The sequence below is a fragment of the Pyxicephalus adspersus genome, chromosome Z (assembly GCF_032062135.1).
Source record: "Pyxicephalus adspersus chromosome Z, UCB_Pads_2.0, whole genome shotgun sequence".
NCBI classification, from domain to species: Eukaryota; Metazoa; Chordata; class Amphibia; order Anura; family Pyxicephalidae; genus Pyxicephalus; species Pyxicephalus adspersus.
The window spans coordinates 10,234,789-10,248,133 of NC_092871.1; the positions used below are offsets into that span (position 1 = coordinate 10,234,789).

Genomic DNA, 13,345 nt, shown 5'->3' on the forward strand with positions numbered 1-13,345 from the left:
TAATATCCAGTGTGATATTTTCCAGTCTATACAGTGAATCTGAAGAAAGCATGCAGTTCAGTATGATTTTTTAATATGCGCAGTATTTATTTCCCAGTGGGGACTTCAAAAGTTGGTGCATATATGCAGTGCACACTTGAATTCAGTGAAAGCATACAATCCAATTTGATATTTTCCTTTGGAGTGGAAAGTAGAAGGGAGATATAGTGGAAATAAGAGAAGGGGAGTGGGAGGTAGAGGAGCAGAAAGGAAAGTTGAGGTGGAGGGTGAGAAGAGGTCAAGTGAGAAGGTGAAGACAGGTGGAGTGGAAAGATAAATAGAGGTCGAGTAGGTAGGAGAGGACAAATGCAAAGGAATGCGAGGAGAGGTGGAATGGGAAGAATAGAAGAGGTGGAGTAGGAAGGTAAGGAGTAGTTGATCAGAACAGTGAGAAGAGTTGGAGTGGGAAGGTGAAGAGAGAGTGGGAAGGTGAGGACAGATGGAGGGGGAAGGTAAGAAGGTGGAATTAGGAGGGGGAGAGATGTCAATTGGGAAGATATAGAAACATGCAGAGGGGAGATGAGGTGGAATGGAAAAATGAGGACAGAATAGAGTGGAAAGTTGAATTTGGAGAGGTGGAGTGTGAAAGATAGAAGAGGGGGAATAGGAAGGTGATGAGAGGTGAAGTGGGGTGGTAGGGAGAGGTATGGTGGAGGTAAGTGGGGTGGTAAGGTGGAGTGGAATGGAGTGGGGTGGTGATGGAGTGGGAAAGTGAGAAGAGGTGGAGTGGGAAATTGAAGAGAGGATTAGTTAGAAGGCTAGAAGAATGGGAACTGAAGATAAGTTAAAGAAAAAAGCTAAAAATGGAAGAACAGGAAAGAAGAAAATTTGGAATTGGAGTTCTAGCTGTGTCATAGTATAGAACTGATAGACTCATAAAAGCAGAGCGTGAGAAATAGTGACAGAGGGAATGAGAAAAGAGTTGGAAGGGAATAAGAAATGAGGCAATCAAATTGGAGAGGAAAGAAGAGGGAACCACATACATGGATAAGTAGAGACAGGTGAGAGAGCCATGGACGTAACAGTTGAAGGGGAAGAAGAAGAAGAAGAGGATGATTACCATCAATTAGAGCACTTGAGTTGTATGAAATCCATATGTTTGTTATAGCCTGCACAATATCAGCACAAAGCCTGCAAACAATCTGTGTCTGCCCCCAGGGAGATCTCTGACAAGGTCTCCCAATCAAGCCTTGCTCGAGGACCGTGTAGAGTTCCCCCCTGCTAGAGACCCCGCACAGCATCACATCATTAGACAACAATTAAAACTGACTTCATGTAAATACAAAGTACATCCAGCCAAAAACCTAAACATCCTTCTTTTTATAGAGCAAATTCCACAATATAAATTTAAACTTCGTACCTCTCATGACGAAATGTTGTAAGCTCCAGATGGACTTACTAGAATGTCATTATGACTGGATATGTAATCATTGTGCACCAATGTAACATAAAGAGTGAATTACGAGGTCTAATGTTTCTGCATTCTCATGGTTCATTCCTAATTCTATTTGATTATCACTTGATATCTAGGCAGGAATGACGTGGAACTGGAAAGTCACAGTGAATCAATTAACATCCGGAAGATCAGCCAAGAAATAGCTGGAAACACTTATATTCATTAATATTGTAATGAAAGGGGTTCTCCACATTAAAGGTGGTTTCTGCGATGGATGCAAATTGGCAAAATGATGTCCATGTGTTGTTTAGCAAAATCATAAAAAGGATACAAATGTGTAGAAAAAAATGGTAAATATGGTGCAATTTCTGGGGGAAACCTATGAGGAACTGATGAATGGTAAATGTGAAAGCATATTATTGTGAGTGTGTGAATGTGTATTTCTAATTACATAGATAGAGTTATCCAAATATCAATGGAGCCTTTAAAGGGTATAAATTCTGACAGAATTCAGATTGTTTAATTATTACCTATCCTAGCCTGACCTTTCCATTCACCCATGGATGTATATCCAACACTGGAACAGCAGACGCACTTCTTTAAGCCCATAAAGCAATATTCCTCTTGGAGCACAAAGAACATTTTTATATGTCCAGTGTCTATTCAGCGAGATGTCACTTTATTTCTTCTGCAGCCTATAGGCTTGTGGCTACTTACCTCTTCTTCGGGAGGTCAGAAGATGCTACACGGCTTTATGCAATAAACAGTTATTCATTTATTAGTCTTTTTAAGTTTTATAGACCGCTAATTAGAATTCAGTGAACAAAAATCAGTCCATTGCTTTCTGTTGCAAAGCTTTTTTAAAAGAGACTTTTCTTGGCAAAGAAGAAATCGAATACTTACCTTTTTCTGCTGCCCCACCACTGATCCCATAATAAGATATTTGAGAGCCATAGAAGAATCTGCAGAATTGAATCATTTTAGGAGTGTTGGATTCCAGGTCCCCTGCTGTACTTAGTGGTCTAATCTGCTGACCCCTAGTCACTACTTCATGCTGCAGTGATCTCAAGTAAGTAGTAGATAAGTAGGGTGAAGCCAGCCTTTGGGTATTGTGACATGGGCTTCACGGCCTCTGGTTCCTCTCCAGTGAATAAAATGCAACATTATGGCTGGCGGGGGGAAACCATGAAGTGCAGCGGGTTTCTCCCACAGGACCTTAGAGGAAACCTTGATTCCTGTCCCGATATGAAGTGAGGTGAAATTTCCCTGACAGATCACAGAAGTTGGTCCTGTACCATGCCTCAAGGGCCTCTGAGATGTCAGAAAAATGGAAAAAAAAAGAAATTATTTTGTGCTACATAGCACCATCATTTTGGAACTGCTCAGGACCCATTTATCAATGTACATGTAAAAGATTTTCATCCATTTCATACATGGGACTATCATGGCACCAAGATGTAGGTCTTATATCACATTAGTAAACTGCTTTTACGTGCAATAAATACATTAAAGTTTGTTGCCATTTGTTTATATCTAAAGCCCTCTAGCGAGACACATGCAGCAATAAAAACCTTATTTTATTTATGGAGACTTAGAAAGGCATTCCTCTTATGCATGCAATTCCAAGCAGGCGTTGGGAAGACCATTTAGCAAGAGCTGTGGGGTAAGTAGGGTGTAGCCAGCCTTTGGGTATTGTGATGTGGGCTTCACGGCCTCTGGTTCCTCTCCAGTGAATAAACTGCATCATTATGACTTAGCCTGGGTTCAAATTTGTGCACATGTTAGGGCTATGTTCACAACGGCAGTGAGGTTGCAGTGTGTTTACTACTTCTGCCTATGCCAGGTAACCGCTGCCTCGAGGGAGACGCTATGTTTAACCTCTCCCAGCAGCAACTCTATAGGGAATGAATAGTGAATGGTAATAGAAAGTCATTGCCTCCAGCTGTCAAATGTGCAAATGCTGGTTAACTGCAGTGCGGTGCTTGGTTTGCTGAGTGGCAGTAAGGCTGGTGAGGCACAAGCTTTAGAAAGCAACCCACGATGTGCAAGCATTGAAAATATGTGGTGGCCCCGCGAAGGCTTCCTGTCGACTGAACTACAGATTACTGCGCGCTGTGGTACAAATTTAAACAAAAGGCACATGCAATTCTTTTTATGTGCAGCCAAAGGATAGGCAATCTATTTAATTAATTACCTTCCTTACCTTCCCCCTGATCTTAGATTGTAAGCTCTTCTGGGCAGGGTCCTCCCCCCTCCTGTGTCACTTGTCTGTCATTTGCAACCCCTATTTATTGTACAGCACTGCATAATATGTTGGCACTATATAAATACTGTTTAAGAATAAAAATAAAAAAAATCACGTGGCAGGACCAAGTGCAATGCAGAACTCTCATGGCTGCATAGATTTGATCCTAGCCTTAAGCTAGCCATACATGAATCCATTTTTTCTGATTTCCATGTGGCTTTTTCTATATAGATTGTACATAAATTGATTGTAATACCACATACTTCAATTGATGCACAATGTGTTTGATACAATTTATTCTTTGTAATAAATCTCTATCAGGTTCTCAATCAAAGAAAATAATGGTGTCAGTGTGTTCAGTATTACCAGCAGTCAGTAGGTATCATTATTCACACGAATGTATTGTATTTCACATGTGTATTTAGCTGCTTGGCCTGGAGCTTTGCTCTTTTGTAATGACTCTTATCTTACATCTAAAAGGGGCTTTTTACAGTCACAGATGATTTTATATTTCTGGCTCCATTCTGCGGTCAGATGCTCATTGTGTTGTTTTTGGAATAAAGCACAAAACCGTCTTCTCTGTGCATGTCTGCACGTTTCTCCAAAGACGTGACTTTATCTGTTTGTCTGAATTTTCATTTCACTTAGTGAATATCCCAAGAATCTTACAGCCAAGACGCTGTGCAGAATTAGGTGAAAGCACACAAATGGCTGAGTGCATGGACAGGTGCTGATCACATTATGTGCAATGTCTCTTCAGTTACTGGAAAGGTAGTGAGAACACTTGGATACTTCTTAAAGGGTAACTATGCTGGGTTCATTTAAACTGAATTAATATTTAAGTGATTTCATGCATCTGGGTGTATATATGTTCCTTACAGGATACGGTATATGTTTTCTGAAAAGCTGGACCTTTCATAATTAAAAAAATTGTAAAATATGAATGGAGTGCTTGGTGTTCAGTTCAGTGACGGCCAGGTGGAGAGGATGCTATGGCAAGTTCTGAGCTGATTTGGGATAAAGCAATCCCGTACAGATCCCCGCGGCTGGCAAGGTCACTCACTCTGCAGCACTGCTTCCTAAGAACCAGAATTTGCACATTTTACAGTTGGTGACAGTTAACGGCACCGGTACTGCTCACTGCTGCTGAAGTGCTGCGCCAAATAGCTACATACAGCATCTCTATGAGAGGCAATGGTTCACTGGCACAAGGAACTGGTAAAAACACTGCAACCTAATGGCCAGCCTATAAACAAGATGATAAAGCAACAAGGGCAAAGCAAGCTGCCCCATGTGTGGGCATTTAGGTGACGTTTTGCTCTGCCTTGCATTGTCAAAGTACATGCTTGCTTTATCAAAGAGTGAACAGCCTGTTTGTCAAAAAATGGTGTACCTATACATAAATGATTATTTAGAAAAGTGGCTGAAAAGGTCATCACGTCTTAGCTGAATCACCATTTTTTGAAGATCACCAGATTCTCTGCATTTGCCGGATTTATCAAGTGGCAATCAGCCCAATCCTCACTTTCTGGTTTGCCAAATCACATTATCCACTTGTGGGCCACAATGGAGATCCAATGTGTTTGTTTTAAACATCCAATTCATCACTTTCGCTGTTTGCCAATAACCAACTGCAATGGAATTCTACTTCCAATTCTTTCTACATTGAAAACAGCTGGGAAAAACATGTGGATCACTATTATATACAAGAGAATGGAACTTCTAATCATCAGTTTAAGTGTGGCACTAAATCACAGATTGCCATCATAAAAAAATTTAAAAAAAGTTCACCCTTTCCTAACCATGGAGAAAAATAAGGAACAAAAAGTGTCATTTTGCAACTCCATCGCCAGTATTGATAAATGAGCCCTTTATTTTTTTTCTCCGTGTCATTTCTGGGCAAGGCCGGCTGCTATATTTGATTTTTAATTGTAACGTCTTTGCTTCTCATCAATCAGGGTTTGGCCTGAGCTGGACTTGAACGTAACATTAACAAGGTGCCATGTATCCTGGATAAACAATTCATTTATGAACACCTCTTTCCTATAACTAAGTCATTCCATTTCCTGTAACAATATTTCTGGCTGTCGTTGAATTCTTGTTACATAACTTGCATGCTGAATACAGAACCACAGTTATTATAAGGAAAGGCAGAATTAGGTTTTGTACACTTGCTTGAAATGATCATTATAATATTTTAGTAAATCAACACATTGTCAGTATTTGGCGTTAGACAGACAAATACTGTATATTGGGCCAGATTTTTGAAGATTTGCTGGTCATCCAGGTTCTTCCATGTTAGTCTTTTCTCTTGAAGAGCCCAAAAGGAGTATATTGGTGTTTCAGTTTTCCTGCAATCCCGGCCCGGCCCTTTTTTTACCGCTCCTAGACCACATTGTAAGCTTTGCCCAACAATAGTTTGCATCTTCTACAAGGAAGGAATTACTTTTAATTTTAAAGCTTTTCCTTATTTCATTTAATTGAAAAATCATCAGGTGGGTGTGTTGGGTTTTGCAAAGGCCACAGAAGGAACAGGAATTTCTGATCTAGATATGAGAGTTCTGGAGAAATGTAAGAAGTTGGCATACTACTCAGCTTGCTAGATGCCATTTAAAATGCCAGGCTTGGGTGGCACCGACCTTAAAGCTGAAGTTTAATTCAATCCAACTTTTATCTTATTCTCTGTTTATAATACTTCATGGCAGGGTGAAAAAAAGGAGGGAAGCCTAGAGAGTGTTTTGTACACAAAAATGTGGGGTGATGTATAGGGCAGAGATGGTATTGGCTGAATAGGAAAGAAGTGGGGTGTTAAAGAGCTGGAGGGTGTTAGGTTAAATATAGGGGATTAGAAGCTTCCAGAAAGCAATTGTTGGGAGCAGTTAAATTACCATCCTTCATCCTCCATCACTTCCATCCTTTTTTTTTGAGTTGGGTTTTTATGTCTGGGGATTTTACTTAGCTTTATAAGAGTTTGTCAGTTAGGGTCCTGGAAGGTTTGAGTTTTGCTGGTGTGTACATGATGGGGAATCCTTCCTTGGTATGGTGTCCTCTTAAAAATTTAAAGGAAAAGGAGTTTGTGATGATCGGAGTGCAAAAGATATGGCCTGTGAGGCAATGTTGGGCGGTCTGAAATTTCTATTGCAGGGGCTTGGTGAGAGTTTTCCACTGTGAGGTGGCAATGGCTTCCAGAACCTTCTACCAAACGGTTTATTAGAAATGTTATTGGGTACTGGGTATTGTGTTAATATAAGTTTATTAAAGTGATGGTGATATTGATTTATTTGTTTTGAAGCCTTTGTGTTTGGTAATAAACAGCTTCTATAGCCATTTAATCTCCAACAGAGAGTTTGTGTTTTATTTATGGTTGGAGTAAAAGGGAGGGGCTGGGCAGCTGCAAAGGGCAGGTAAGACAGGTGAGGGGGGGAATCTCAGCTACCCTGGTCAACATAATGTTTTATCTGTTTGTATTTTGCCTTCCCTGGTTCCTCCATTTCATCTCAATAACATGCTAATGAAATGAATAAATAAAACCTTTCCATTATTGTCATTACATGTTTTATTATAGATCCAGACACTGGGTTTCTGTACTTCTCTGTGTAATGCTAGCTGAGCATGGTATGTCCGAGGGGCCAGGAAGGAGCATTCATACTTCCTTCCTGCAAAGCCTTGCTGTTAGCATGTTGCAGTGCCATTCATTCTGCAGGCAATGCAGCTTATAACATGTGCATTGTAGTGCACCACAACTCATGGTAATCCACTACTGTGCACTATGCTCTGCTGCATCCAAAAAATAGTATGTCTGATATTTTGTAATGCAATTTACTGAGCTGCATTTAATGCAACCCATATTAATGTATTAAATAATACGAATTATTGCTGAATTGTTAAAGAAAGACGAGGTTACAGCAACACATCAATGTGAATGGACCATAAAGCTTTATGGCTCCTGTTGCAATTAAGATATTTCCCTCCAATGCCATAAAGCAGTTCACATTTTGTTGACTGGTGTCAGATGCTGCCAGAACATGCTGGATCTTGTAGTTCAACCCTAGGAAAAGCTACATACAGTCTATAGAATTTGTGACCATCTCAGGTAAAAGGTTAGTGTCAGTACAGCGTCATTCAGTGATCCATCCTGCTAGACCGACAGCTAATTGCCTCTGTTCTTTTCTATGGGGAGAACACAGCAGGGTGCCTTCCACTCGTCCTCCCCTCTTCATAGAATAACCACTTCATATTGGTTCATAGTAACAATCATTCCAGTGACCATTACTGCATGTGAATATGTAGCCTATGCCTAGCGACCAGCAGCAGTCTATCAGCATTTTGCTATTTGAGAAGTGACAGCCCAAGGCCGGAGCCGTAATGTTTTCTTTATGCATCCAATGGAAGACAGCCTTTTTGGCTAACCTTCCGCTATAAAAGCTGCAGCCAAATTTCTATTCAAACTTTTTCCCTGTATGACTTGTTTAAGATGTATAATGACCTCTCACATTCAACTGATGAGGAAGTTGAAGAACTTCTCATTGTTAAGCTACAAGTCAGACCAATGACGCCATTAACTCCCTGAGTTACTTTTTTTTCCACATTCAAAAGTTTTAATTACATGATTACCTTGCATAAAATAAATATATTTCCACAGCTGGGGTGGGGGGAGAGCCAGGAACAACAGCTGAGAAATCAGCCCTTTTGGTTCGCTATGGGATATCAGGTGCTAGCGGGGAATACAGTCTACCGACCTCCACCCATAGGAGGAATGTCCATTTTTGGGTAGATTGCTTCTTTAAAAGTGAACCTGTCACCTCTATACATGCGCTTCCTACTGAACTCCAGCCTTCCTTTCAGTCATACACAAAATTCTACCGACTCCTCTCTTGGACTTAGTATGTTTCTTCTGATTTCACTTTACACTGTGAGCTTCTCAGGATTTGCATTAGAAGCTGAAGCAAGTCAGATAGAACCAACCTCATTTCCTATCTGGAGCACAGTTAGCATCATTTGCCCCTTTTTACCCCACCCTCGCTGTCCCTGGCATTCACCTAACATTCATTGGATTTCGATTCTTTTTAATCATGGAGGCTGAGTGTGGGAGCTACAACATACAAATCACATCACATACAAATGTTGCTTACCTGGGAATGTCCATTCCTTCACACTGATATACAACTATGATGACATTTTGACGTATGCAAAATTCTTACGAAGACTTAGCCAATTGCTTCTACTAGCCCAAGCGATGGTGTTGTGATGTTTTCAGGAAGCTTCACACAACATCATGCCAGGCACTCCAAGAAGCCATGATCTGCCTGAAATATAAATAAGATCCATCCATCACTGTGTCTACAATAAGGTACGTAATGGAAAATTGAAAGGTTCCTTGTAAAAATGTATATAGCACAATGAATCAGGCAAGCACAAATTGAAGCTCAATAAACCTTTGTATTAAACCAAAGTCATTTATCACAGAGCCTTATTTTTATTATTGGATAGAGTTTGAAAGAGGTAAATGTTCTTTTTAGGATTTTATATCTTTCTGTGACCTGACTGAGGCGATTCTTTTAGTCTCTGATGTTTTTCAAATAACTGGTTGTCTCTAGGATTGAAAAGCATAAACAGCAATAAAACATCAGCAGAAGTTTAATCAGTGTTCCCATTAGAGAGATTTGCCATGACTTTCTTCTACAAAACAAAGTCTTGCCTGTAGTCATGTTCAAATTGGGCTTTAACAAACAGAAGCAGCCCTTAAACATGTCCAGACTACCCCCTGGGGCCCATATACCACTTACTGAGAATCTCCACCCTGTGTTGTACAGAACTGGAATGATATATTCAATTATAGATGCAAGACCACAATATTGTGAACCATCATCCCCAGGAGATGCACCAGATGTGACGGAATCCCCTGTCAATACACTGCAGGCTTCCATGAGATTATTAGATGTTTACTGTCCTGGTGTGACTGACCGAGTGCTGACTTCCAGATAACAATTTCTGCTGCCAAAACTTTCTAACTAGAATGTCATCAGCTAGAAGGACTTGGCACTAAAAACTGCCCATATCTGCAATAGCCCGACCTACAAGAGCTCTGGATGTCCATGATCTAATGGCTTGCGTGATGCCAAAGTGAAGAGAAACTCATAGACTGGCCTTTCTCAACCTCTCTTAATCCCTGAGGAACCGTTGAAATATTTATCAGGTCTTAGGGAACCCATGCCAACCGATTAATCATAATTCACTGGGAAATGGTCCAACTTTGGTCTATAGAAAGAATGCCATCTCATGACATTGATGGTCAGAATGCCACCATTACGGAAGGATGAAAAGATTTATGGTGTCATGCTTCTGACTTTTCCAGGTGACATTGGACACCATCAAAGTGGAGGTCAATCAGTGACAGCTCAAGGAACTACTAGCAACCTCTGAAGGAACTTTTGTTGGGATTGGCGGTCTTCAACGGTTGTCACCAGGACAAGTGGAACATCACATTGCCTATTCTCAACCAGGGTTCCTCCAGAAATTGAGGGCTTCTTAAGCTGTGAATGACTTACCCCCCGTTTGGTGTTTCCTGCAGAGTCCCAAGGCCAATGCTCTTTTTGTAGAGTAAGTTGCATGCCACAAAGGACTGTTTTACAGATCAGAAAGTTCCCCTCACCTTCTGTTCAAAGATTTCCCCTCACTTTCTATTCCAATGACAGGTAAAACATTTTGGATCTCTTATCACTCTCTATCCTGGTGGTCTTTAGGACAAGTGGTAAGGATGAAACTCCCCAACAGGGAAAACTATACATATTGGACAGAGGTCTGATTTATCACCATTCCAGCCCAATTTAGACAAAATGTGAATTGTTTGCCTTTTTTTTTTTTAAATGCTACTAGTATAAGTACTTGAATATGGTGTCTTATAATTATATGCACAGCAGGATGTAGACTGTAGAGACAGTACCAAAAGCCAAGCTGGACGGTGGTTATACAGAGATAGCCTGGAGAGAGCAGAGGGATGATGTCATCAATGGGGTGTTTCCCCTTCCGTGACCAATCAACATGCTTGGGGGCGGGTTACTGACCAAACCCTACTGTTTACTTGCACTGGAGAAATATAAGGTCACTGTCCTCTCTGTGCTGCCTAATAGGGGATACCCATATTGAAAGACTGGTTAAAGAGAACTAAAAATCTTTGGGCAATCGTTCAGTGGGCCTGATTTATTAAAGCTGTCCAAGGCTGGAGAGGATAACTTTCATCAGTGAAGATGAGTGATCCAGCAAACCTGGAATGCATTTTGACAAAGTAATTTGCTAGAAAATGTTTTGAATCCTGGACCAGATCCATTCCAGGTTTGCTGTGCAGTTAACAGTTTTCCTGTAGTTCAGCTTTCATTTGCACACACATCTTTGCTTACAAGATTGGGACCACACATCATCCATCCAGACGCTTTCTTTCATTTAACCCACAATTAATCAAAGTGTAGAAGTTTTTATTGTGGGTTTCTGCACACCACTAGTTAATATTCCTCACCGCCGGTTCTGGATCACATCACCGTTAAACCTCAAACCCAATCACAACATGCACATTATGATTTACGTCTTTGAAATATCATTGAATTCAGAGGCATTCCATGAACGTGAGCCAAACAGACTCACTTCGCATTCACATGCATTGAGTTTATTTATTCAGAATTGTAGCTGTTTTCATGCACAAGTCCTCCATGTACACCTGCAATGTATTTAAATCACTGACACAATCGGCGTTCAAAGTCAGATGTAAACCAAAAATCATAACTGAAAAATGACAGCCACATCCTGCAGGTTTATTTTAGGCATAAGCAGGCTACAAAGTTTATAGAGACATTTGGTGATGCAGCAACCCGCAGAGTGCAGACACCAATGATCATTCATTGTCTGCACTGGGATCCAGATAGGCAACACATGTTGACCTGTGTCTATAGGCGTCAAAGACTAAAAATGGGAATTTTAAGTGTACCAGACATTACTTTATCACGATCAGAAATATAGACATGTCTTCGTAAATTTAAAGGTAACCCATCACTTTTCCATCCCAAGCAAAGTGGCAGGATTGCTTTATAACCAACCAGCTGTACTTCGTAGAGGACCCCACCACTGCGTCCTCCACCCCAGCTACTGCAAAAGATCAGATAACCGCTAGAGCTTACATAGAGCACTGATGTCTAAATCACGAGACACTGCCACATGGCCGGGCTTAAGCATCCTCCACCAAGCTCCTCTGTACTCCAAGCATTGAGTTTTTGGCAAAAGAAATGTAGGCGTGTTGGAGAAGTGCTGTGAAGTTATTTGTGGGTTCAGGGTTTCGCTTTGAAGAAGCCCCCTTTTTTTATTCTGAGTAAGCAAGATTAGGAAAACTAAACGCCAACCCAAAGTAATTTCATTGAACCCCCAGTTTGTGTAGTAGAACCGCCAATATGCTGGTTTGGACAGCAAGTCAATGAGAGCATGATCATCAGGAACAACTATTTTACCCCCTGGGAAAATGCATTGGTTTCTTGACCCCAAATATGGCCTATTATACTAGGGGCAACTGGGTAAGGAGCTAAATATGATACTGAGATGGCACCCATGCCAAACATATCTGCAATGTAATACACAAAGAAGCACCTAAACACTGAGAATGTCAGTGCAAGAAAAAATTGTTGCCAATTATAAAAGCATTAAGAAAAACTCCCACCTGTGCCAGTCCAATGGCTCACACCAACCACTGTCATTCAATGCTTCATCTAAAACAGCCCTTACCTATTAACTATAATTCTATTAACATATAACAAGGTTAAGGTCTTGAAAGGTAACATTTACCAAATCCCAAACTATCACCAAACTTTTTCCTAAAAAATAATGATTACATACATAACTGCCACACAAACCATTCTGTAATTAATTGGTATTATAAATAACCTTTCCATTTCACCCTGCAGCTGCTCTAATTGTCTAAATCTGCCAAAAAATGAAAATGTTACAGTCTTGCAATATGACAGAATGTGTGCAGAATGCTCCTTGAAAATGAATTTTCTGCTTGTGTGATTGGCTGCCTGCTTTTCTCTGAAGCTCTAATAAAGTTCAAAGTAAATTTGTGGCGATAGTTTGTTTGTGGTGAGATATTGTAAATGAAGAAACAAGAAAAATCAGGGTATTAAAGGTGCAGCAATATATTGAAAAACCAATGGTGGATCAAACACATACAATGTTATACTTCATAATTGTATACATGTGTGAATTAATCCTAAATTTCCTTCCCTACTGGACAAAATGCAGTGGGGGGTGCAAAAACTAGACAATGATTATTTAGGATAAGGAGAAGTAAATGTCGTGTCCCAACGCGTTTACCCATATTGGCTTCCTCAGGGGACATGTGGACATCGGAGTGCAACTGTGTACAGAAAATATTAATACATATGTTGACTGTCTACATACACGCATAAAAGTAATAAATAGATTGATGAATATTTAAAAATGTAGAAAGATAACACTGTAGTAGCAAGTTATAGGTACAATATAGATGGTTTCTAGGGTACATATGCTATTTTCTGCATTTTAAGCTTTTTTTTAAACAAGATTTTCTCAGTTGTTATAAGGAAGGCTTATCTGTCTATTCAGAATTTGGGACACAATGAAACAAGCAGTACTCTTTAAAGAACAGA

The 13,345-nt window shown here is 40.3% G+C and overlaps 1 protein-coding gene across 1 annotated transcript in view; it reads right to left on the bottom strand.

Annotated features, from left to right (window-relative positions):
* Positions 1–13,345, bottom strand: part of TNXB (tenascin XB) — a 78,504-nt gene that overhangs the window by 61,004 nt on the left and 4,155 nt on the right. The gene's annotated exons all lie outside the window — the stretch shown is intronic.